At 40.8% G+C, this 25994-nt stretch overlaps 1 protein-coding gene across 6 annotated transcripts in view; it reads left to right on the top strand.

Moving 5' to 3' along the window:
- The first annotated feature begins 368 nt into the window (after positions 1–368).
- The window catches only part of znf516 (zinc finger protein 516), a 49698-nt gene continuing 24072 nt past the window's right edge, over positions 369–25994 (top strand). For 2 of the 6 annotated variants that reach the window (XM_035909504.2, XM_006794873.3), the window contains exons 1-2: positions 421–471; positions 23808–23876. The gene's annotated coding sequence lies outside the window, so the exon portion shown is untranslated. Of the gene's footprint in view, positions 472–2739; positions 3123–23807; positions 23877–25994 lie in introns of those variants that run through there. The other 4 variants (XM_087848093.1, XM_035909505.2, XM_035909506.2 and 1 more) reach the window with 4 other exon arrangements.

Raw genomic sequence — 25994 nt, 5'->3', positions numbered from 1 at the left:
AACAAAACAAAAACCTGAGCGTTTTTCTAAGAAGTGGTTGGGTTGGGCAGTTTCACACTCCTGACGCACTTTTTTGAGTCCTTAACAGTATCAACAACTTTTCGCTGATGAGACAATAGCAGATAGTTCCATTTAATGCGGGAGAAACCATTCGGTTGGAGAAGAGGGGTGTCAGGAAATTGCCAAAACACTCACCCAAACACGAAGTCGAGCATATTTATTTTAAGTCACGAGCCTGTGTGATATGAACGGTAAGAGCTGAGTTTATACATGTGTTACAAAAACGAAGCACAAGCGTGATGGTCGAGTGAAAGCGGAGAGGAAACCTTGCTCCACCCCCCCTCACGGGACAGAATGGATTCGACCTACTCAATCATACTCTTCAGCATACACTGCAAAGAGCATGCTTTCACCTTTAGGATTGTCTGTGCTTCTTGAAGTCACCCTGGATTATTCTTTTGGATAACGCAGGTACGCACATCTCGTCTTTCCCCGCCTTTTAGACACATAGAAAAACACAGGGGCGATCTCGTCGGTGTTTGAATTTGGTTGTAGGTGGTATGCGATTGTCTGATCTAGATTTATAAATAGGTTACATGCAAGAAAGGGTGTAGTGGTTGGTTTAAATACATATGTATTTATATATATAACAGTGTGTGTGTATATACCGTGTATGGCTATCTCAATGTAACATAACCAGAAGTATGTACAAGTGTGTATAAATTCTCCACTCTTTACAGATTTACAGACACTGAGTGAGTCACAGCAGTTTGATGATACTTCGAATTTGTGAGACTCCTCATACCTAATGTGATCCTTCAAAAAAAAAAAAGAAGAAGAAGGATAGAAAAAAGGGACTAAACCAAACTAACGCGTTTGAATAAAAGGTGGAGTACTTGGTTAATATGCTCCACCGACATCCTTCAGCTCAGGCAAACTTTCCATCAGCTCGACACACACACACACACACACACACACACACACACACACACACACACACACACACACACACACACATCTCTTCCTTGAGTAATGTTTTGGATAATAAACTCTATCATTGCAGCATCAGAAACACAGATGGCAGCTGTAGACTTCTGAGTAGTGCTTAAAAAAAAGAGCCAGCTCAGAGGCTCAATACAGAAAACATCCAAGAGGAGGAGGAACAGTTTCTCTCTCTCTTTTTTAGAGATTGTTTTATTCAGACGGAGGGTGGAGGTGGACGTTAGGGAAGGGTGGGGGCAATATCCATATTAGGAAGCCGTGTCCTACATAATAGACATGGCACAACTGCCACTGAGCAAGGCACAGGTGCCGGGCAGCAGTCGGGGTCCGGTGGCTCTTTTAGACATTACATATGAGGATCTGAAACCGCTGGAAGCTCTCTGGTGTGTCGCGTTTCTTCTTCTTTCAATCTCTGCGCCTGCTGACGCTCTCACAATCTGCATGCGGAGTGTGTGCCCGTACACGTGTGTGTGTGTTTGGGGGGGGGGGGGGGGGGGGGTGTTGATCGTGTAGTTCGTGTGAGATAGTGTAAGTAGGGGCTACTACTTGCCCCCCCACCCGCAGTTGATGACACACACCTACAGGATGTGTGCCTGCTGTTATGGTAAAGGTTCACAATAGCACTAAGCTCCAACGGGGGGGGGGGGGGGGGGGGGGGGTACTGCAAGACAATTGAGATGACTGAGGCTTGTTTCGCCTTGTTCCACATAACCCCTATTATGTGACGTGTACATACAGGTGACTGTGATACAAAAATGAGGGAGTGTATGTGCGTGTGCAAAACTAAGCCCAGAACACCAGTGTCAAAGGGATTTCATACAGATATAACACACGAGCACATTTGCGCACGGGGGTCATTGTGAGATGAGTGTCTTCTTCACTTCTCTGAACACTTTATCATTAATTGCCAACACACACGCGGGCGCCAGTTCACGTGTCCCTAATAGGAAGCGATGGACATACGTGAAAGCACGGAGAGTGGAATGTGAGTCCTCTGCGTGGGGGGCAGAGGTTTGGTGACACCGCGAGGACAAACTTTTTTCTTCGCTTTTGTTCGCCCTCGATCTTGCACCTCACCGTTTCACAAACACAATCTCTCTTTCTCTCTCTCTCTCTTACACACACAGATGGGGCTTCTTTCCATGCACGGTGCGTTCAGGTGCTCTCATAGCCTCTGCCATTCACATGCTAGAAAATGTGATCAGAAAGTAGTGTGTGGTGGTTTTAAAAGAGGAAGGATTTGTTGAATCTCGCTGTGACATGGGGGATGTTGCATGGCTTATGAAAAGATAGTCTGTGCGGACCAGCCTAGTGTGCTTCCTTTACTTGAAACGCATGCGAATTGTAGGAAATGGAGTGACTCAACGTGAAAAGTAATAAATACATGAAATTATTAATTTTAATGAAGTGACATCAAAAACTACAGGCTAATCTAAATCAACAATGCCCTGCGCGACCTTTATTTCCAATCACTCAATAAATCTCTTATTCAATGCAATCCGCAAAGTGACGTCTTCCAACGTTATCTGATCATTCTGAGTACAAAAGTTATTGACTCAAAAGACGAGCAGATGAGAGAAACCCGAAAATACAGAAACTATATAAATCTATGTAGCCTAAGCAAAAATAATTACCATTTAACTGGCTAGCACCTCTAACAACACACGCCATAATGTACACTATCTTTTAGAGCCGTATTCAACATACAGTAGTATTTGTTTACGTCGCTGCTAAATTTACTACATAATTCCAACCGTGTGTCACTTTATCCCTGAGTCATGACATATCCGACAACACCTAAAAGCAGCAGCAGCGAAACGACAAGAGACAAGACAGACAGAGAGAAAGAAGCAGAGAGAGGAACCTGTACTGTGGTAGCTACAACACAAGGAGACAGGAATTTGGCCGAGATAATAATAATAATAGTAATCGTGCAGGATTGTGGCGAAGTTGATCAGCGGGCTGCTGTTGTCAGTCGCCGCACTGGCTCACACAGCGGGGTCTCCTCTGTATCTCTGCTGGATCTGGACTCTTGGACGCTTTAGGAAACCTGCACCCCCCGCCCCCCTTTCTTTCTCCGACTGTTTGAGCTGCTCAGCGTTGTTTTAACTGGTGAGGAAGTGAGTTCACATAATTATTACTGTTTGTAATTTAGAGGGTGTGTTCGTGCTGGCTGGTCTTGCTGCTACTACTACTGCTACTGCTACTACTGCAGCAGCTGCTGGTGCTCCTGCAATCTTTGGCTGTTACACATTCTTTAGTTTGAAACCTTGTCATTTCCTTTAAGTGAGAGGCGAGAGAGAAGTGACTAAGAGAGGGACAGTAAAAAACAAAACAAAAAACGGCATGTGCTACAGTGGAGATAAGGGTCATTTTGGGGAATGTTTGACTGATAAGTGGAACCTTGTGGCTAGGAAAAGCAACAACAACAAAAAAAAAAAGAAAAAGAAGAAGAAGCCAACATAATCCTGTGATACACTTAGGAATGGTGCTATGCAAATAGTAGGCAAAACTGACATCCCAAAGGAGCTTCACGCGGATATTAGAACTATATCATAAAACACTTTCAAACGTCTTAATGGTAGCAGTAAGTGTAAATGATAGCTGCACTGTAGGTGATAAAGGAGGATAAAACAAAATCAATAAAGTGATGCATATTATAAGGGGTTGTAAAGAAAGTTATCACTGGAGACAGTTATGTAAAAGCATAGTTTGCAGTAGAGATAGAGGAGAAAGTGTGCGCATGCATGGCAGTGTGCACATGTGCCAAAACAGGCTCACCTTCCTGCTTTGTAGTTTGAGCAATACAGATGATGAAAAAAAAAAAACACGGGGAGGGAGGAGGGGGGTAGCTGTTCTCTTTATCTGCTGGTGTAGGAAGTTTGACTTCAAATAGGAGCCTAAATAATGGTGGCTTTGTATCGAGTGGAGTTTCCACACACACACATGCGTATACACCAAATACTGTGATATTCAGCTGTTCCCTACAAGTAAGAAAATTTTGGCAAAAGGGTTGTGTTCCCTTCACTGTCCCCCGCTACAACGGCTTTGTTTCTAATTGTGCACGGGACCCTCAGCTGCCAGTTTTCTCTTGCCTCTTTTCGTTGAGATTGACTTTCTGTGGCATACTGTTTTCCCCTGTAGCTGTTGAAAGATACAGCATTTTTCTTCTGTGTAAGGGTCACACACACAAACACACACACACAGAAAGAGAAAGAAGTAGAGAGCGGAGGGAGCAAACGAGGGAGGAGGGAGGAAGAGAGGCAGAGTGTTGTTTTGCAGACAGGATTACATTGTCTCCCCCATGTTAGACATTATGTTAAATATTTCTAGGCCTGCGACTCTCGCCCTGTGCTCGTGCCAGCAAATATAACACCCTGCAGCGCGGCACAACAACAATAAATGATCTAACTTCCCCAAATTGACTGTTAGATAATAAATAGCAGTTACGTGTGATCTGAGCCTCATGGATACTAACAAGAATAGGTGTGATAGGCAAACAGATTTAGTCAGTTATGGAGGGAGGTGTTTGGGGGGGGGGGAAAAAGTACTTTTTCTGAATGTTTAGTTGATTTTTTTGTTTGTTTAGTTTTTTTCCTTTTCTTAATCCAAGAGTGAAGGAAAAGCTGCAAACAGGATTAACTGTAGCTGACGAGTTCAGCGTTGGGGGTATTATTTTTTCTTAGAAGGTTATGTCATAGAAGTAAATAAGCAGTGACGTCACTTGTTGACCATCGCAGCAGAGTGAAAGAGGAACATGACCTGTGTTTAAATGTGAATTATGACGGTTCATCACTTGACTAATACAAATGTAAGTCATGTTCAGAGAGTTGAGAACTTTTTGGAAAGCACAGATGCCTCACATTCACAAACAAGTCCCCGGAGAGCTTATGCATGGCTCGAGTGAAGCCTTTGTGTTTGATTGCCTTCCACCTGCGTGTCTTTGCATAAACCGAAGAAGTGCTGCGTATGTCTTCAGTAGAACTGCCTGTCTGTCGCATGCAGTTTGTGCACTCAGATTTCCATCCCTGTGCTTATCAAGATCAAACTCTGAGCCATACCTTGACTTTTTATCTTACCCGGACACTTTTTTTTTTAAATTTGTAAAGTTCATCCAGCCCCTAACTCCTCCCCTCCTGTTCTTCCTGTATCTGTGGGAGTAAAATTAGCAATTAATTTTTTTTTTGGAGTGGGGGTTTGTATTGTCCCTTCAGAGTGTAGAAGTGTTTTATTGGTGTGGCGAGAAACAATGAGGACAAGGCAGGGCTTTGTGGTGGCAGAAATGCATTTTTAACCCATGTGAATGAATGGCGCCTCACATTCCACAGCAGCAGGCCCTTTACTGAATGGCAGCACTAACTCGGCTGTTTTCATTACTCATTACTGCCTTGTGCCTTTTCACCAATGTACAGAGTCATTTACCTTCACCACACTGGAGGGGGGTTAAACACTATACAGACTCTTGTTTATAGTCGATTTTCAGAACTGGACATGGGGTAAAACTTATGATTTGCCTAACTGTCTCTTGCTCAACAATCAGTATTAAAGCTGCTCTAGTATATAGACATTAAGAAAGGATGAACTGATAATGTTCAGTGGGAAAGTTCTGCTTGTAGTGATATAATGTGCAAGATCTATTGTGGCTTTTTAGCTCAGTGTTTTGTCTGTCTGGCCTCGAGCTTTATTGTTCCACTTCATTGTTGATGCTCTCATTGAGTCATTTCCAGCATAGACCTTAAGAGAAAAACTTCATAAATAGTCAGTGTAAAGAGCAAATCATTGGCTAAAAAAAGGGTAAATTTTTCTTATGAACTGATGGGAAGAAAAAAAGTAGTAAAAAAAAAAAGTTGTCGAGAAACATGAATGTTCCTCCTCATAAGCAGGGTGCACAGATTTAGAACAACAATAATAATCCCTGTTAGTATCTTTTTCAGAAAATGGCAATGGCTTAAATGTCTAAATCTTTTAGTAAAGACCTTTGTAAAAATCCTTTTTTCCCTGTAATACTGGGGTGTGAGCGTTCTCTGTTGGTGGTATGGAAGACCTTGCTGAATTCACAGAGAATGGATCCAAAGCTGGCTAATTGTGTTGTCCTGCATACACAATTCGTAAATCCGATCCATTCAGTCCATTTTCCACTGTAATTACTACCCTGCTTTGACCGTACTTTCTCATCTCTGTCCCAACTGCTCGTGGTAATGTTGTGTGGTTTGAAACTATAATTGATATGAAAGGAAACAAAGTCATCAAATCAGAGGACAGATATGTTTTTCTGCAGAGGCATATAGTCTGAAGTCATTCTGTGTGCCCTGCTGCCCCCCCCCCCCCCCCTTTCCCTCTCTCAGCTCTTCCTTGTTATGTTTTAGATCATATCAGTGCTTTTTACATGAAAGCAAATATGTACGCATCTGCCTTTACATGGTTAAGTAACTTTGTGACATGCTGAAGTTGGATTGGAGATGCAAAAATCAAACAATATATTGTCTTTTTACTGGTGCTCCACACAGCCACATCATTTTAATACGGGGTCTAGTGTCTATTCTGTGGTGATGGCATTGATTCCCTGCTACATGGTGGGGGTTTCCACTCTGAAAGGGCAGTCTCTCTGTGTTAGCCTAGAAACACCAAGCTCCTGGATTAAATTATAAATGAGCCCTCCGTGGGAAACGTATTGCTTACTGCTTAGGATAATCAGAAGGAATTTTGCATTTGCTGTCATCCTACACATTTCCAGTGGATGTTTTGTCCTCTCTACTAACTTCTGTTCCTGTGGTGCCCACAGTTTTCTTAAAACTTTTGATAACAGGTGTGCAGTTAATCCCTTTATTCCAATTGCACCTGCACCCTCCACCCCCCTCCCATATGGATCAATACAGTCTGTGCCAAGCCAAGCAGCATTGTCCAGGTACTAAACTGTGAAGACAGATATCTGTCTAAATTAGACCCAAATAAAATGATGTAGTAATCAGGGGATTAAGATAGGAGAGGGGTTAAGGGGTTAGAGCTGGTGGGGGGTAGGGAGGGGATTTAGGCACAGGCCATTTTAGTCATCTACTCATAGTGTTGGGGTGGGGAGAGAAAGACAATGGTGTTTTTTTTTTTTTTTATTTTTAAATTAAGTAGTCATCTATTCAGCATAGTGTGATCTTCAGACTTGGGAAGGATTCACTTTTTCCCACCTAAAGTTTACTAATGCAGTGGTGGAAAACCCCTCTGAGACAGCAAGCCCTAATAGGAGTGAATAACTTCCCTTTGAAAGCCATATATAGATTTTTTTTTTCCAGAAAGAAACCCAGAAAAACCCAGTGTGCACATTTATATAGAGTACATCTGGCACAGCTTACTTTATATCTATCCTTACTAGGGTTACTGATACAATAATGGCAGAGCACAGTTCCCTTCATAAACTAGCTGAAGCTGGTTTAGGTGGGTGTAGGTGCAACCTACAGTAATGATTTTCAACTAAATTCCACATTTTTCATGTTGTAAAAGTCACATTCTAAATACTGTCATTTGCACACATCCACTGAGAGTCTAATGGAAACTGTTTGTGACACAAGGTAGCATTTTTAGTCATTGCGAGATTGCTCATTTCCAAAGTATTTTAGTGATGTTAGGAGTCGTTAGTGTGACAGGTTCCTCTTACTGCAATGTATTTTTTTTTACTCAGTTTATATTTAAAGTATCTATTTTTATATGTTTACTCTTTTCTTCTTAGGTATAAGCTTTACAAGAACACATACGTTTGTTTCCATTTTAAATAATGAAATCAACAGCGTAACCCGTGTGTGTATTTGCATGTGCTTTTTATGCCTGATGGTAAGAGCTGGATCTTTGGTTCTTGGTAAAAAGAAAAAACAAACAAATAGAATAAATAACTAAATTAGTATAACACCCCCTAAAACAGGTCAATTTGAGCTTTTAAAATTTAATATAAATTCTATATTTCCATACTTTGTAGTGAAAAATAGAAAGTACACTAAAATAATGTTAGCAAGCATTTGCAATTGCTGCTGGCAGCCTTAGCTAAATATGGCAGCTCATCCTACTAAACCTAGCAAACAAACATTTTTAAAACATTATCTCCATACCTGAGCTATGTGTGTTGTGTGTCTAATAAGCCTGGTTGCCCTGATACAAGAGCCAAATGCATGCCGTTAACAAAGCATGGCAAAGTTTTCTTTTCTCTTTTTCTAGCAGCCATGCTAATTCTACATGCTAGCATTAGCCTTCTGCTCTTGAGACAAAACTTGTTAAAAACTTCAATTAGCGAACCAAAACCTCTACAGGACTCACGCAGGATGAACCAGATATTAAATAGAAAAACATATAACAGTCGGACTGTTATATCAACTACTAAACCAGTGTGTCACACATTTGCGCTACATTCTACCTTTTTGACACGTGTAGGTGTGTGCCAGTATTTTTGCAGTTTTCCACCACTGACAGTTTGCCTGGTCTGATTAGCGCTATTGCTGATACTCTGCCCTAATAAATAATATTTTCACCAGCTGTGAGTAGGCTGGGACCATCACTGAAATCAGAGGTGGGCCCCACTGAGTGGCTGATGATCTGATGATCAGGGTTGGATATTGACTCCATTTATTAGTGCCGCCATAGCGGACGACGCTCACAGCAGGGTTGGGCCTGTATGGATGCAAGCGGTGTTGCAGAGTCTTGTCAGTACATAGATTTCTTCAGTTACAAAGAGTGGGATGTGTTGGAGAATTTTTGCAGAAAATCTGACTCTTGCTTGAGTTCAAACACAAGCTCCTTTGCCACATTACAAGCCACATTGTCCATCACCGTCACTCACGTTGATTTTCCGCCTTACGCATTATTGACGATACAATGAAATAACAACCAGGAGCAACGCAGCGCTGAGCTGACTGCGCTGGATTCATTAGCGGCACTTATCAGGTTTGAGCTGACATAGTGATCATAGTTAATAGATTTTTGCCTGCGTCCATGAACCGAAGCTTGGCATCGTTGCTGTGATTGCTTCTGGATTAAAGAAGAGAAATAAGCTTAGCTGAGAGAAACAGCCCAGAGGACCACGTGGCTATGATTGGGGATTCAGAGAGAGAGAAGGGGAGAGGAACGGCAGTCTTTGTCCAGCCCAGATGTCACTGTAGTAGACTGCCCTTATTGATCTGCTGCTTTACACAAACACACACATATCCTGCACACCACTCACATACACGGTCTAATTAGATAGCTACACAAAGGGAATTTAAGAAGTGATACCTTCAATTTGGCTAAATAAACACCATTTACCACTGATTTATTACTTACTTTATATTGAAATATGTGTCTCGTTACAGAATATTCTTTTAACCGAGATAAGAAGCATTCCATATTCACTGTTGCAGAGTGCGTAAGCATACATCAGTTGAAGAATATTTTATCTCCATCTCTGCATTCTTTCTACCTTGCCTGGCCTGGTTTTTATGTCTGTCCTTTTTTAAGGTTTGATAAACCAAGACGACACAGTCACTTAGCATGTAGGTATCTGTGTGTGTTTCACAGGGCTCGGCAGGGAGGGGACACAGCACCCAAACTTAATCCAAACTCACAGCAGCCCAGAGGGCATTAAGGGTGGGTGGGGGGTTGGGTGAACCGTTTCCTAAGAAGAGAGGTTAATTTTTTAACATACCCATTCCCTGCCATTTAATAAACACACTCTAAATGGGGATGCAAATGCCTACAGAAATTTTTAAGAACCCCATTGCTTACATGTACAGGTTCAGATTTTTTTTTAAGGCTTCATTTCTTTGGAAAATTCACCACAGTCCAAAAAAACTTATATGCAGGGAAGAAGTTAAGAATAGGTGACTTCCACTCGGGCAGCACAGACAAAGAAAAAGAATGCCACAAAAATGCAAACATAAAAAAAGAGGAAGTTATGAATAACCACTTTAAAAGTACTTTGCAAATATTTTAATTTGTTTTACTTCTTGCCACACTGTCCATATTAGACACACACACACACACAGGGTTGCCTAATCCTCCTCATTAACTACTGTTGTCGCTCCATTCTTAAATATAAAAAAAACTTTAAATACAACACACTTTAAAGTCTGCTGTCTACTTCTCCACTTGACTTGATCCATCTCAAGTGCCCCATATTTACTACTACATTGCTAGCAACGTCTATTAGTTAGAAGAAGTCTTTTTTGGGGGGAGGGGGGACACAGAATCAGAGAGAAAATGGAAGAGGAGTGGATGTAGTTAGTCCAGATTGAAGGCCAGTGATGTTACATGTCTGACTAACTTAGGGAAACAAGCTGGAAATGTCTCCAGGCTACTGCAGCTAATCATTCAGCCCACAGAGGAACTGATCGTTAGCCACTGATGTCAGCCTAACCTTGCCACGATGTGTTTTAGTGAGTTGTGTTTGTATGTGTGTGTGTGTGTGTGTGTGTGCGCGGGTTGTCGGGGTTATAGATGGAAAGATGGACTTTACTCTGTTTAAAAAAACAAACAAACCCCGAAACAAATGCTGATCATAATGGATGAGGAACCACCTCCTGCTAAGGGAATATAACATAAAAATACAACAATTGCTGTAACAAACTCCCCAAATGTTCATGTTTTACTTTTTCTCAAAATGAATCAATAGAATGAATAACAAGAAAGAGCAAAGAAACAAAAACAGAAAAACATCCAAATTTGAGTTATATTTACTCTGAGACCACTGTCTATTCAACTATAGCAAAATTAAAGCCCTCTTGGAGAAGAGGGACAGTCATAGAACAGTGATTACATCATCTCTGAGGCACTGAGGAAGTAGGACCAGGAGGTGCTCTGGGTCAAGCAGGCGTCAGGGTCACCGAGGACAGAGGTGAGGGGGAAGAGGGTCGCCCAAAGATTAGTGAGCTCACCCGAAATCTCAGTGTGGCTCAGACATCCAGGTGAATTGCAAGCATGAATGCGTGATGAAATCAATCTGGATTCAGATTGGAGGCCATGTGCGTGTCTGTGATCTGCTCTCGAGGATTCTCCTGTGCATGGAAGGAGAAGGGAAAACAATCTCTTTAACTTTTTTTTTTTTATCTTTCTGTGTCTGTTCCATATGGCTAGTAGGTTGTAGTTTGCAGTCAGAAGTAGCACAAATACTGAAGCGTTGTTATGATTGGGAGTGACATACGTTGCATTGTGCTCTTTCAAGTGAGACCAGCTGAAGATGTAGAGACTAGTTGAGCTCTTTGCCTATGTTTGCCTATTTCTTAGATCAAACAATTATGTAATATTAAAATTAAAGTTCACTTTCAAGAGGAAAAAATTTACTTAAAGATTTTTTTTTTTTTGTTTCCCAAGGGAGCGATGAGAAGTCTAACAAATGTCCTCAGGTGCTGCCACTTGAGTTAGCATCAGTTGGGACTAAAGACTACAAATCTCACAATATGGAAAAGAAAGACCCCCCCCCCCCCCCCCCCCCCCAAAAAAAAAGAAAGAAAGAAAGAAATGGATGTATGAAAATTGAAAGAAGTGATCTGACTTAATCAGCTACTGAGCTACCAGCTGCTTGAGTGTTGAGCTATCAGCTGGAGGCAACATTACCTCCTACTAACATCACACACATCATTCTGGACAGTCGGTGGCAAAGTTGCCTTTGTGTGAGAATTTGGGAAAAACTTCGTGTAGATTAAAAAAATCTGCAGCTTCAGTGGTTTTCATTTTTAGTATTCATTTAGTAATACCACAGTTATAACTGTATTTAATCTTTGACAGCATCATATCCAGTCCAGAATTTAGCTTGTTAAGAACAGAAACCTGTTTTTGGTCTCCCATTGTGTTTCCTGGTTGCTGTCTGCTTTTTACCTCTGTTCCCAGCTGTCTCTCTGTTCGTCTGTTGCTCCGGGGCCTTGCAGTCAACTACACAGGAAAGAAGAGACCAAAGATAGGGAGCTTTTTAGCACCCCCTCCCCACCTTTCCCCCCACCCCCCATCCACAACACACAACCCTAACACCCCAACATCCACAGCTACTAACAGCAGCAGCAGCAACACTCTTGATGCTTTGTAAAGAATCCCTCAGCACACAGACAGCCTCCCTTTAGCTATCTGCCTGGCCTCAGTGCCCCGTTCCTACATTGTATCCAGATGTGAGGAGGATGGTTGAAGGGAGGAAGGTAAAAGGGCCCCTGGTACTGCCCTCCCCAGCCCTAGACCATACCAGCTAAACCCATCCCAATAGCAAAGATTTATTAACAAACTCCCTGCTAAAAGGAAATGAGGCCAGCAGAGCAAATATCCCAGATTTTCATTTCAATATTTGCACATGTTTAAATGCTGCACATAGCAACAAACAGCGCAGTGGCCGTTTCTGCTCTTTTACCCTAAAACTAAAACCGAGGAGATGAAAATCTGTTGCTCTTAAATACAACTGGCTGCGATCATCTAATCCCTGGCTGCAGACCTCTATTTAAAGAGCGTAGCCGCTAATCCCATCAGATTATACCTGACCAACTGTACAAAATCACCTAATTAATAGTCTTAAGGATGGTCACAAAAGGCGGGCTTCCCTTGAAAATAAAAAAAAAAATCTGACCCATATACAGAGTCCTAATCTCGGGCATAATTTCAAACACAGAAACAGGAGACTCAAGGTCAGAACTCCTCATGGTCAGGACTCGTCTAGAAACTAGAATCTGGAAGTGGGTCAAAAAACTCCCAAAACATTTTAATGCAGTAAATGCATTACTTTACACTGAATCATACTGAGACCAGTGTGAGATGGAAATTCCCCCTTAAACCAATGCTATAGTTGTACTATCTGTAACGCCGTACTGGCTTACTGCTGTACATATACTGATATAACTCCTTTAAATGCATATTGATTTTTTTTAATTTGGTTTGTGTCCCAGAAGCAGGTGGTGTACTCAGATTTAAGTACCTGGGCAGCAAGCTCTGTGCCATGCATGTGCCAGGTAGAACTAAGGAGGAGGTTTTACGGATCTGTGTGGATGAATTAGAGTACTTGTATGAGCAAAAAAAATCAGTTTGGGCCAAATTTAAGTTCAAATTTAGAACTTCTGTTTCTATTTTCAAACGTCAATGGAATTGTTATGGGCAGCTTAAAACAAGTGCTGCTACTAAATGTGTGGAACTAATTTAGACTGCCTTATTAGATCAGTTTAGTGCATGAGGTATTGGTTAATTCTACAATAAATACGTAATTAATTAGGCTGCATCACACTGGAAATATAAGCAACTAGTTTCCTTAGTCTCCTGCCCTGACTCTTTCCAATGCTTCCACATTATTGTCCACGTGTACGACCACATATATGATCCTAAACTATATTTGTTGCTATGACAGTGCCATATTTTTTTTTCCCTTTTTGTATGGTAGAGCCCTGCTTATCTTAAATTGATACTATTGCAAATGCAGGTTTATCAGCAGACTTTGTGTCTGCCTCCATGTGTTTATGTTTCTTATTAGAAGTTAGCTGTGTCCATTTTTAGTAACCCATCCTGCCATCTTCAGTCAGTACAGTGTGTTGTGTAAAGTTGTCCACTGGTGCGGTTTGGAGAGAGGAACTGTGTGTAATTCTCGATCCTCTGTCCCTCACTTCATGTGTGAGCTGTTGCTTTTTAGCAGTGGTTAGGTGGCTGGTTGCCTGGTTTAAATGGCCTGGGTAATGCAAGCAGCTCCCACTGGAGGTTTCTGATCTCTTTAGGGAAAGCTGTGCAAACATCACTGTTTGATGCAATATTTGCCTTCTCCTATATTATCCTCAGCTGCCTGTCCAATTTAATGACTCAACATTAAGTGGTGAGCTGCGTCAAGCTGCTACAATTAAGAATTTGGGATTTTTCTCAGACTTTCATTATCAGAATACAAAATTGATTGTTCACTGAAAAGAAGACTAGATGGGTAGATTGCAACAACTACATAACTTGAATGGTTATGGCTAAGCACATAACTCTAACCCTTCTTTGTCTTAGAGTTTTTCTTTAATATAATATACAGTCATCTTGGTGCGATAGACAAAACTTAATTCAAATTCAGTCAGATATCTCCTGGAAGTTAGAGAGTTCATCGAGATTGAGCACAGGCAAAGCTGCCAGACAGCCTCTTTTTTCTACAGTTTGACTTGACCTTCAAGAGGTTTTTCATCTTACATTTTTAAAAGTTAACACAATAGAAAGGTATGGAACACAGTGAGTTAAAAAATCCTACAAAGTTTCTCTGATCATGAATTGAACCATGGCCATTGTGGTTGTGTGGTGTGCCTTAATCACTGGTGCACCAGACATAATATTTCAGGAACAATATGTTCTGTCCAGAATTGAATGATAAACTAACTCATTAGCAGTGAAGGGACTAACACGTTATTAGGTAACGTGTTACAGTAACTATGTTATTATTGTGGTAACGAGCACGGTAACTAGTTATTATGCCAAAATCAGGAACGCGTTTATCGTTTCTGGGATTTAGATAGGGTCGTTATTCGTTACTTCGTGTGTTGCGTTCGACTTACCTCGGAAATTGGAACACGGACCTGGGAATGATGTCACACTCGAGTAAACGGCGTTCTGGTTAGCTTCGTCAGAGAAGTCGGGGTTCCAATATGACGACGCCCTCGACGGTTTTGCTAGCCCTCTACAAAAACAAATTACTATTAAACACATATGCAGCTCATCTGCAGTCTGGAGTCACCTACATTTTCCTACTCGGAAGGCAGAATTTCCGAGTTCCGAGTACAATCGAAAGCACCACGACTGCAGTTTACGTGTTGGACATAAAAAGTGCACGTGACGCTGTGATGTAGGGTAGAATCTTAGACCACTGAAGCACTTAATCTACCATCATATTTTATTTATATACATGACCTGACTGGAGGAAATATTATTTTGGTTAAATAATGACTATTTATGAGGCTGAAAATATTTATTATTTTATTTTATTTTTCTTTCTGAGGCTGAAAATACTTTTAAGTTTGCCCGCCATTACTGAACATGAGGTCTCCAGTTGGTGCACTTCAGCTGTTTTCAGTTAAGTTTACAAAGAATGGACAAACCTCACTGTGTTTATGTTGAACCATTTTTGCACTAAATTATTTGCACTATTTTGATACCTACAGCTCCTAAATGGTCCGAGGTACAGTTTAGTGTTGGCACTGCTAAAAGTATACTTTATACCCATTTCAATGGCAAAAATAAATATACCTTTCAAAAGTTTATGTCGTGTTTTGTTATCCACTGCTTCTTCCTAGTGATACTACGTACAAAGATTAGATTTATAACACTGTTGCATCAACCCCAAAATTATGTGTTTGCATTTATAGAGGTTTGAAACTATAGAAATATATTAAAACAGACAGATAAAAAGTGACACATAAAACAAACATTGTTCATTTCTAATTTAGTTTCATTCATTTCATCATTAACTTGCACTCACACTACTACACTGCCATTTTAGGTTCAGGCCATTAGGTGACACAGTGCATTTGTGGCAGGATAGCACTAACATGTAAGCAAGCTAGAAGACTGGCATCCTTGCTTGGTATCCAGTTAGGGAAGCAACACATTAATGAGAGAATTCTGAGTAAAACCAAAGTTAATTTCCCTAGTAACTAGTTACTTTGAAAGTAACGAATAACTTGAGGTAACGGAGTTACTTTTGATAGACGTAACTAGTAATGTAACTAAGTTACTAATTTAAAGTAACTTACCCAACACTGCTCATTAACTTCATAAAGTCTGTTGTAGACTACTGTAGCTCCATGAACACACCGTAACAGCTAAAGAAAAAGGCAAAGTCTGACTCTGAAAGAGTCTAACCACACTATTACTCTTTGAGGCCATAATTAGCCCCAAAGTTGCTTTGAGGTAAGCTACCAGAAGCATGGTAGCATATCAATAGCTAGAGCAACAGCATGCTCTTTGTGATTTTTTTAAAAGAGGTAACATATGCTAACCTTCCAGATTTAGCATCTTAACATGTTTACATTTGCTAACAAATTTAAATTTGGTGCTCAATGAAAATCACATTTAGTACAGGTTATGCTCATGAAAGTATTATCTCAATAAATACTCGAACATCAATAAAAGTTAATGGAAAGTCATTGTGTAGAGTTTATCTTGGATCACAAACGTTAGCCACAGCAGCTCTCCAAAAAGGGTATTTTTACAAACTAGAGATGTCAAGCTAACTTAATGATGGAACTGTGTCTGATTGTACAGAGCAAAAGTTATGTGGGCAAGTAGGCTACTCTTTATAGTTGTTATATACCTTTGTTGCCATCATGTTACAATCTGAATCAAAGTACTATGATAAACCATGTTTATCATCAGTCAGTGAGGTGCTAAATATATTAAATTCAACTGTTTTAATCATATAGCGCTGATGCCCAGCAGCTATCACCTCAAGGAATTTAATATTGTATACTACAGACCCTACAAATTAAAAGTACCAGTGAATCATTTTTCTACTGAAAGCTTCAGTTTTTATTTAGCAATAATAAATAACAGGAAAATATAAGAACTACAAAAATTATTTCATTACTAAAACTGTTGTTCAAAAAGTCTGAAAACCTAGTGTTTCCGAATTATTAGAGAATTTGTTATAGTTTCACAACCTCATACACTGCGTGTACAAGATACTTGAATACAGCAATTTGTTATCATTAACTTATTATTTGTTATCACATAACCTATTACTAGACAGGGTGGCAGCCTGACGTTCATGCCGGTATACGTTCTGCTTGCTTCTACATGTCAGTCTGGTAAACCCACTACTATCTAAACAGTGCAACTGGTGCAGATCAGGTTGTGGCATGGAGTTTTATTGCAAACAGGCGGCTTGCACAATTCTGCTTGTTTGCCAGTAGAATGAAGTGATCTGGTTTTCTTAGGCCCACCTGCATCTGGAGGGAAAATAAACTGACATTGTGGGCTGATTTAGATGCATATGGAGTGTTTTCCTCCCTGTTTTATCATATTTATATTCATCTGTTAGAAACACTTGAAGTGTCTTGGATGTAATTTACTTAGTCATTCACAGGTTTTTCATGTTTTGGAGTTTTTGTGTGTCACTTACGCAGGTGTTGTTCATCTTCCCTTTTTTTTTTTTTTTCCAAGAAAACTTGTCAAATGTGACTTTTGGATGCCGCTTCTTTGAAACATGCTTGTTCAGTTAAACCTCTGAAGACAGATGTTCCATCAGTATATAAAATAGCAGATTTAGATCTCTTTTTTTCACTGTTATGTACAAACTTTAGAAATCTGTAGTGGGAGATTTTTTGTTGTTGTTGTTGCCTGTTTGATTTAACATTTTAAGTAAAATATATCAAAACAAAGTAACAAAATATCCTGTGTTTAAAAGCTCATGCAGGTATATGAAACGTGACAAACAGACATGCATGTTCACACGCACACATCCACATTTGAGCTGCACAGCTTGGTTGGAGGAAGAGGGGAGGGGGTTGTTACAGTGTAACTATACTAGCAGATTGTCTCTGTAGGACTGTTGGATGAATGTTAAGAGACAGTGCATTCTAGCCAATTTCCTGTGCTGTGGTTGCTCTGCAAATAATCGCTGTGATGTCTGGTATTGGTGTTTGGACTCTGCTCTCCTGAAGAATTTGATTACAAGCAAAAAAAAGGGGAGATAATGCAGTACTAATGAGCTAAAAGTTTTATTTTTCTTACCAATCTTCTCAACAGACAGTGGTGATTTGCAGTCCAAATTCCTAAAAATATTGCATACGCCTGTAAAATGGACATCTGCAGTATGCAGCTCCAACGCTGCAGCTCTCGCACTCTCTCTTTCTACCTCGATCTCCCACATCTTCCCTTCTCGCTCCTCTCAGTCAGCTCTTATTATCCTAATCCATCTCCTGCCATGACTTTACATCACTATTTACCACTTATCTTCCCTCTGCTGCCCTCCTTCTCATTATTTGCTCAGCCTTTTCTACTCTCCCTGACATGCATCTATCTCCCTCTCTTGTTTCTGATGCTGTTTTCCTCTGTATTGGTTTAGGGTTTTTCCACTGGGCGGGTTAACAAGCCAGCATGATTTCATCAATGTGAATCAGTCAGCCTGATAAGACGTGACCCAGATGGGATCTCCAGTTCTTTTTATACAGCCATCAATCATGACCACCTAGCCACATAAGCTCACACTAACAGTAATGCCTGTCAGCCTGTGCACAGCCTGAAATATGGCATGTAGCTTTAGTGCGCTCTTTAGAAAAATTCTGTCCCACATGAAAGGCTAACAATGTTTGTTATTCTCATCTTGCATCCCCAGTTCCTGCTTGTTGCTTCTTCTTTTTTTTATTTTATTTTTGGCTATAAAATCCTAGGCAGATGTTACAGTCAGTGTGCACACACACATGCACACACACACGTGCACATAAACAACTCCCGGAATATTCCTCATAATGGTCAATAATAAGTTTACAGTAACCTCAGTGAACTTTGTGGAATCTTATATTTGCAGTGGTGTCACTTTCATATTCCCACTGTAATAATCCCCCAAGGCCCACTATGTTTCTAGGTCAGTGATTTTATAGACATTTGCTTTGTATGCTAAAAAAGTGTTAGCTTAGTAAAGAAATAGAAAAGTATACTGATACACCTCTCTTGTCTGTGCAGTAAATGTTAATCTAACACCAGCAAATTAGCTTAGCTTCCAAACTAAGCAAATTTGCTTAGCTTAGCTTTCTAGCTAATGTTGCTACATCGCTGCAAATTGTCTCTTTGTTCTTTTAAACGCACTCTTACAGCATAGAAACAAAAAAAAATAAACAAACCAGTCCTAAATTTAAAGTTTTTATGTTTTCTCAAATTTTAAATTTTACAGGTTAACATACAAAAAAACAAATCTTGTTTGCCTGTTTTTAGTTATTTACTGCAAATTTTAATTTTGAAGATGGCAAACTACGTCTGTTCTTTAAATTATTGTGGTACAAGTAGCACAGTCTGTGTAAAAGATGACTGTAACTGCTTTGACATTACCTATTTGTTTTTGAAGTGCCCTTTTAACACCCCCGACCGTTTCCATTGTTGTCATCCTGAGAGCCAAATTAGCCCCCAGATGTGATGAGGAGGGGCGGGTCTGACTCTAAACCTACTTGATTAAAGACCTCTGACCAGTTGTTAGCCAGTGAGTTTCAGTGTGGTTTTATACCACAGATAATCCTCTATTTTGAAAAATAGATTACAAAATGGATTCTATTGTTTATCCAATATGACAAAATGAGTAACTGAGCCCATAAATTAAACAGTAAAAGGTTTACGAGGGCTAAGTCAGAAATCTGTTTCCCCATAGACTTTTATAGAGCTGAAGTCTTTTGGCAATCACAACTATCACCATCTGGTGGCCTTCAGATGTAATGCAGGTTAAAGGTACTTCTGTGTGAGCTAAATCATTACTCAGTGAGCAAATGGGTGACGGGCCAAGTTGTAGCTCTACATTTGGTGTGGCTGGTTTGCGAGGATAAGGACCTCTAGCAAAATAGTGCATCAGAAACTACTCAGTAAGCTCTAGTTTTCTCTAATAATTTGGACAGGTATTTACACAGAGATAAATTAAGTTAAACACTGCAAATGTGGGCATCATTACCTGACCTTTGTCTTTGTCTGGCTTTTTTCTTTTTTGTGTGCTATATTAGAAATCTTCATTATAGAAAGTAATGCTTATGAACTTGTTTTCTTCACGGTGTCTTTGAATATTTCGTCCTCGTGGGTTTATAAAGGGGAAGTGCCATCTACTTATCTACTAGGCTAAAAACAATCAGAAGTGCAAGGTATCGGCTGAAAGAAGTAGCGCTAATTAAGCTAATGATCTGCTGGCAGTGACTTCATATCTGTGGAACAGGTTAAGTGTTTCAAAAGAATGTGAAACTTGTGTGGGCTTGGGTTCGGTTATTAATGTAGCTTAGCTTTAACTTAGCAGTACACACAACAAAGTGCTTTCATGCACATTTGACTACTCAGTTATTTAAATGTATTAGCTATATATTTACCTATATATTATTATTGTTTGACAGCTTTACATTTACTTTTAAGTTTAAGCAGCTGACGCACATGCACACAGATGGATAGAAATGCTACGCCAGTGTGCTCTGCTATGTTTGTCTACCATCTAACATTCAAAGCTGTATAACTGAACTGACCAAAAATAAGTGAAGTTCCTGTGTGAAATGTGCATAGACTGTAGTCTGGTGCAAATATTGAGAATCTTACTTCCACTATAGTGTAACTCGGATATTGTTAGAAACAACAGTTATGCACCATGTCAGTGGGCATTAATTCAGCAAGCTAGCCATGACTTTATTATGCCTGATATTTTTGTCATATACCATTAAAACAAGCTATATGATAGCTATAATAATTACCTGCGACGCTCCCATCCACAAAAGCAAAAAAAAAGTGAGCGTGGCGTTACTTTTATTTTACGCTCTTATTCGCAAATCCACATACAATGATGTCTTTAAACTTTTTTTGTATTCTACGTAGCAGTTTTTCCAAGGGAAGTAATTGAATTTTGCCCTGAGGTTACTTTGTTTGGAGTTTTGTTTCTTTATATTTTGTGTGTGTGTGTGTGTGTGTGTGTTTGTACTCTATTTCAGTGTGTGAACACCCCACAACAACAACTATCTGTTTGAGCCCACACACTATTTCTGTAGTAGAGCCATCAGGAGATTTCTGTGGAAACCCTCCCATCCCATATTACACACACACACACACACACACACACACACACACACACACACACACACACACACACACACACAAAGACTCAAAAACAGACCTGTTGCCCTGTTTGGTTCTCATATGTGCTCTTGACAACTCTTACAGGATGTGATCTTCAGATTTTGCCCAAAGGTAAAGGTTTGAAAAGAAAAGCACAGCAAGTAACGAAAAAGCAAATAACCAAGCAAATCAGCGGGCCAAACAAACAAACTGTATTCAAGCACACACACAAAACCGCCCCACATATTCTGAAAGACACCTAATGCAACACCTCGGCATGGACACCTTTTTACGTTTTCCAGCAGAACATTGGACGCTAACACATTTTAAATACTATGCTGAGGAGGGTGATGTTGAAATTTGAGATAATGTTTATGGAAACGCTCCAGTCTGAAGTAAAATTTCAGCCTTTCTAAAAAGCTGCAAGGGGAATCATGATAAACACAAGGCCTTTAATAAATCGCATTGCCATAGCTAGCTGGTAAAATAAGCAATAAGTTAGTTAATTGTGATTTTTGTGAGTCAGTTACAAAAAGATCTTCTTGGCTGTTGTCTCAGTGATGCTCAGTCTTTGTGCTGTTGTTTGGGCGACTTAGTGCAGGCTCAGAGACGCCCATTAGTATGCAACAGCTTGATCAATACAAAATTTACTCTATCCCTCTCCCACGTTGATTGTGTGCAAGCGACATCTCCACGTGTGTGCACCTGTGCGCAAACTCGCTAACCGCCTGACTATCTCTCCTCGGCAAGCCACAAAATAAAAGGGTTACATCAGAAAGTGTGACAGGGTGGAAGACTGGTGGCCAACTTTGAGGTCGCTGGTCTAATTACACTTCAGAGAGATTGATTTAAGTTCAACTGCAGAGGTCGCGCGGGGCTGCGGGCGAGACTGAGGAGAGTGCAGAGAAAGAGGATGAAGAAGGCAGGGAGAGTGGACAGTAGGGAGTGGGGTTAAAAGAGATGGAGAAGTTTCAATTTAACTCTACTGCACAAGTGGCTATAGTGCCTTGCCACTGTGCTTCTTCATCTTCCTCCCCACCCTAATGCCTTCAGTTTTACCCTGAGACAAAGCATTTGCGGCCTTTCACACAGATCCGAGCCGTAAAGAATGAAACGTCTTATCTTTGATCAAACACTGCTGCGACTCTCTAAATGACTTGTTTGTTTTTGTGTGCAGAACGGTTCTGCTTGAGTGGCCCTAAATGTCTTTCCATGTAAGGGAAAATCAAAAAAGATCCCCTTATATAAGGACATTCTGATCATCCTTACATCCACTCCAGTGCTTTAGGATTAAGACTTGGATTTAGGGGTTGTGGTTAGATTAATGTTGGGCTCGGGGTTAAAGTTAGGTGTAGTGGCTTAGGAACCAACGATTAAAAAACGCAGTCTCGCACAAGAAGTCTTGTCTTTCGCAAGAAACGTGTCTGCTCGTTTTTGAACTTGGGGGTAATTTACGTGAGGGTTATGATGGTTTAGTCTGCCCTGCACGGTGACAGTAGATCCTAGTTTGTGTATGTGTGTGAGGAATGCTGCTGTGGTTTAGGAGAGGGCTAGAGACGGTGTGTGTGTGTGTGTTGAGGGGGGCACTGTGGGCAGGAGCACCCAGGGGTTAACGAGCGGTGTGAGAAAAACAGGCCGAGTTTGAGAAGGAGGGGGAGGGAAATATGCACACACTTATACACACACGCTCACACAGTGTGTCTCAGAGGAAGCCGAAGATGGTTGGGTCCATAAGAGCAGGCAGCGCTTGTTGGCTTTATACTCGTGGGAGCAGGTATCAAACAATGGAAAATGTAGTGTTCTCACAATTCTTGGCAGGGGGGACAAAAGTACTGGCCTTTATCCATTTTCATGTGATACACGAGAAGCCCAATAATAATAATAATAATAATAATAATAATAATAATAATAATAATAATAAATTAATTAAAAAAACAGCTGTCTCTTTTGATTGCAGTTGCAGCCACAGTGAATCGTACTGAAAGACAAAAGCCTCCATTGCAGTGTGTTTGGTTAGTGTGTGGGCCTGAGAACTGCACTCTTCTTTTTCCTGACCCGTCCAGTAATCCCACAAGCATGGGTGGGTCACTAAAATGTAACATGACAGTATTGACCCAAACACCTGCCACTTCCTAAACACACAGACACACACACACAAAAGTGCACATACATAAACAGAGACCCAGTGGGATCTTTCTATCCAAAGGCCCTTCTCACGCAAATAGAGTAGGCAGGCAGGATCCCCTCTCAGTCTATTTATCAGAGAAGGGGGGTGGCGGTTTGAGGAGAGACAGACTGCATGGACCCCCTCTATTGTTCTGGCTGGGTTTAAGGGATGGGTGGGGGGCGTAGGGATGGGACCAGGGATAGGATGGGAATTGGAGACCCCAACAATGCCACAAAACCCCCCACTGCTCTTCCTGCTTATGAGAATGACCTGCTCTGACAAGAGAAGGAAGAGAGGGAAAACTATAATATCACTCAGCCCACACCGGACCCTGATTGGTCAGAGATCTGGTTATAGGTTAGCCCTAATTGGGATTCAGTTTGGAGTCACAAACTCTGCCAGACCTCATTCAGAGAACACCAAATTCTTTAGGGGTGGGGTGCAGGATGGGAAAATGGAGGAGGTCAGATCTTGTCATTAGACTATGTTTAATTTGTTAAATACACAATCAGAAGAATCAGGCATGAGTGGGTACAGACGGTCTGAGCCAGAATCAAAACAAGTCATTTAAAACTAGTCACTTTTGGGCATCGCAAAAGCATTACCAGGAAGAATCCAGCACAAAACGGGACTAAAAGTTGCTTGAACTCACATCTGGACCACATCCATCTGCAGTTCATCTCTAAAGGAAGTCCATCTCCTGTCTAGCTTTCTCACATATACACACACACACACACACACACACACACACACACACACACACACACACACACACACACACAAGCATATTTTTGGTTTATGGTGGAGATATGTGAAAAATGTTGCAGGGATGATGACGTACATTTCTTAGCAGTGCAGGAACAATGTACACAATTCTGAAAATATTTTACTGACACAACATGTTTTTTTTTCCTTTTTTTTCTAGAGTGAAGAAAGAAAGTTTTATGTGTGTTTCCTTCTCACAGCTGCTGACAGGATTTTTGGTATATGGCATGTAAGTCAATAAATAGTACTTAACAGCAACTGGAGCAGAAACTGATCTGTGAACCACAAAAAGTTGATTCTTTTTTTTTTTTTTTTTTTTTGTTTTGTTTTCCCAGCTACAGCATTTTTACCCTAAAAATGTCAGAACTGTCCTGTGTGTGTGTGTGTGTGTGTGTGTTTCTTTTTTTGTTTTGGTTTTTTTGTGAACATCCTGTAGGTGTGTGTTAGAGATGCCTATCCGGCTGTGGTCTATTTCTCTCTCTTCATCGTGGCACATACAGCAGACCTCTTTGTCTGCCAGTTTAGAGCTGGGTGGGAGGTGAAGAGCAGTTTGTTCATAATGGATTATTGATTGGTCTGAGAATACACTGCGTGTGTGTGTGTGAGTGTTTAAGACTCCATCGCCTCTGTCCCACTCTGAGCATTGAATGTCTCCACTTTATGAGCAACTGTATAGAGGATAGTAAGTTTATTTGTAAAGTGCTCCCTGTATGTTATGCTCCATGAAGCAGTGTGTGTGTGTATGTGTGTGTGAGAGAGAGCCCTTTCTGTATGTGCTGTTAAGCTATCAATGCTGCCTGTATGAAACAGTGGTAAAAGCCCACATTGTGCATATATGGACGTTCAAAAGATGTGTGTGTGTATGGATGTATGGGACATTAAAAGACCCCTCTGTTTTGCTTGTTGATTCCACAGTTCCCTCTGCATGTATTTGTGTGTGTGTGCGTGTGTGTGTGTGTGTGTGTGTGCGCGCGTTCGTTCATTTTAACAGAAGGTCCACTCTTTATTTTTCTCCCCCTCTGTCTATTTTTTTTTTCGTAACCTCAAACGCTGATCTCTGTGCTGCTGTGTGGGAGGGAAACAGATCCCATCTCTGCTGAAGGATGTCCCACATGAGAATGACCTAGAGTCGTTACCAGTGATAAGATGACAGCGTGAGTGACTGACTGCGTTATGAAAGCCAATCTCCTCAAACGGGTACGGGAGATTTGTGCCGTGGACGCCTCTGAGGCGACTGCTGTGATGAAGGCAGAATGGTGGCGTTTTCTGTTAGAAAGAAGCAAAACGGTGAGGGCGAGCAAACAGTTGCAAAAACTGTGCAGCCAAATGGGAGCATGCCTTTTACTCACATGTTCTCTGCAGGCAGAATATACGGCCTCTAGAGGGTGCTGTTGCAGCCGGTGCAGACAGTACTCTTAAATAAATTGTGCTTGCCTTGCTACCAGTGGTGGATCTAAATGGATGAAGCTTGGTTTTTACGTCTGCCTTTGCGACGCCACTGCTGTGTGAAAACAAATCTGTAAACAGATCCTCTGTTTGCACAGTTTGACACTGTTTTTTTTTTGAGATTCTCTCCAGATGTGAACCCCGGAAGATCCAGAAGCAAAAAAAAAAAAAAACGAGCCAAGCTGCTCTGTAAAGGTTGCGCAGGGTTGGGAAAATGAGAACGGATTTCCTCCTCTTACCGGTTTACAACTGCTAGGGTTTGGCGTTCAGAAGGCAGATCAGCTGAGGTGAACGTGTCAGGAAGGAAGACAGGAAAAAGATTGTTTTTTTTTTTTCTTCTTATTTGATGCAGCAGTCATTATCAGCTGAGTGTGTGAGACTCAAAGGAGGCTTAAGTGTCCGTTAATGGCATGTCTGATATCTGAGTGGCAGTTTTGCCAACTGGGTTTAGACTGATCATTGTGTTTGAGGGCGATCTGTTTCCTGCAAGTAACCAAAAAAAGGTTAAACACTCCAGTTACTAAGTAGCTGATAAACACAGTAAACTAGGATCATTTTCCAGCTATGTGCTCTCACCATCTCCAGTCCTATTAATTCTTCCCCTCTTACTGTGCGCGAGGTTAATTAGCTGGAGGATGTCAATGACAGTCACAAAGTGGAATGGGCTCCGTGTCTCAGAGAAAAACTCCTATCCATTTATTGTGCCACGGTGATCTTTAGTAGAGCTTCTATCTCTTTTTGTTTTTGATGACTTTGATGATTGGTCATTTTTTCTGTCTCTCCCGGACTGTTTCTCTCTCCTTAAGCCAATTTGTCTTTTTTTTTTTTCCATCCTTTAGCCTCTATGGCGACAAGCCTGCATTGTTTCCCTTCTGGTGGTTAATCTCATTACATTTCAATT

The sequence above is a fragment of the Neolamprologus brichardi genome, chromosome 11, assembly GCF_056152115.1.
Source record: "Neolamprologus brichardi isolate AB-2024 chromosome 11, ASM5615211v1, whole genome shotgun sequence".
NCBI lineage: Eukaryota > Metazoa > Chordata > Actinopteri > Cichliformes > Cichlidae > Neolamprologus > Neolamprologus brichardi.
The sequence above is the reverse complement of the archived record's forward strand: the minus strand, read 5'-3'. Positions and strand labels throughout refer to the sequence as shown.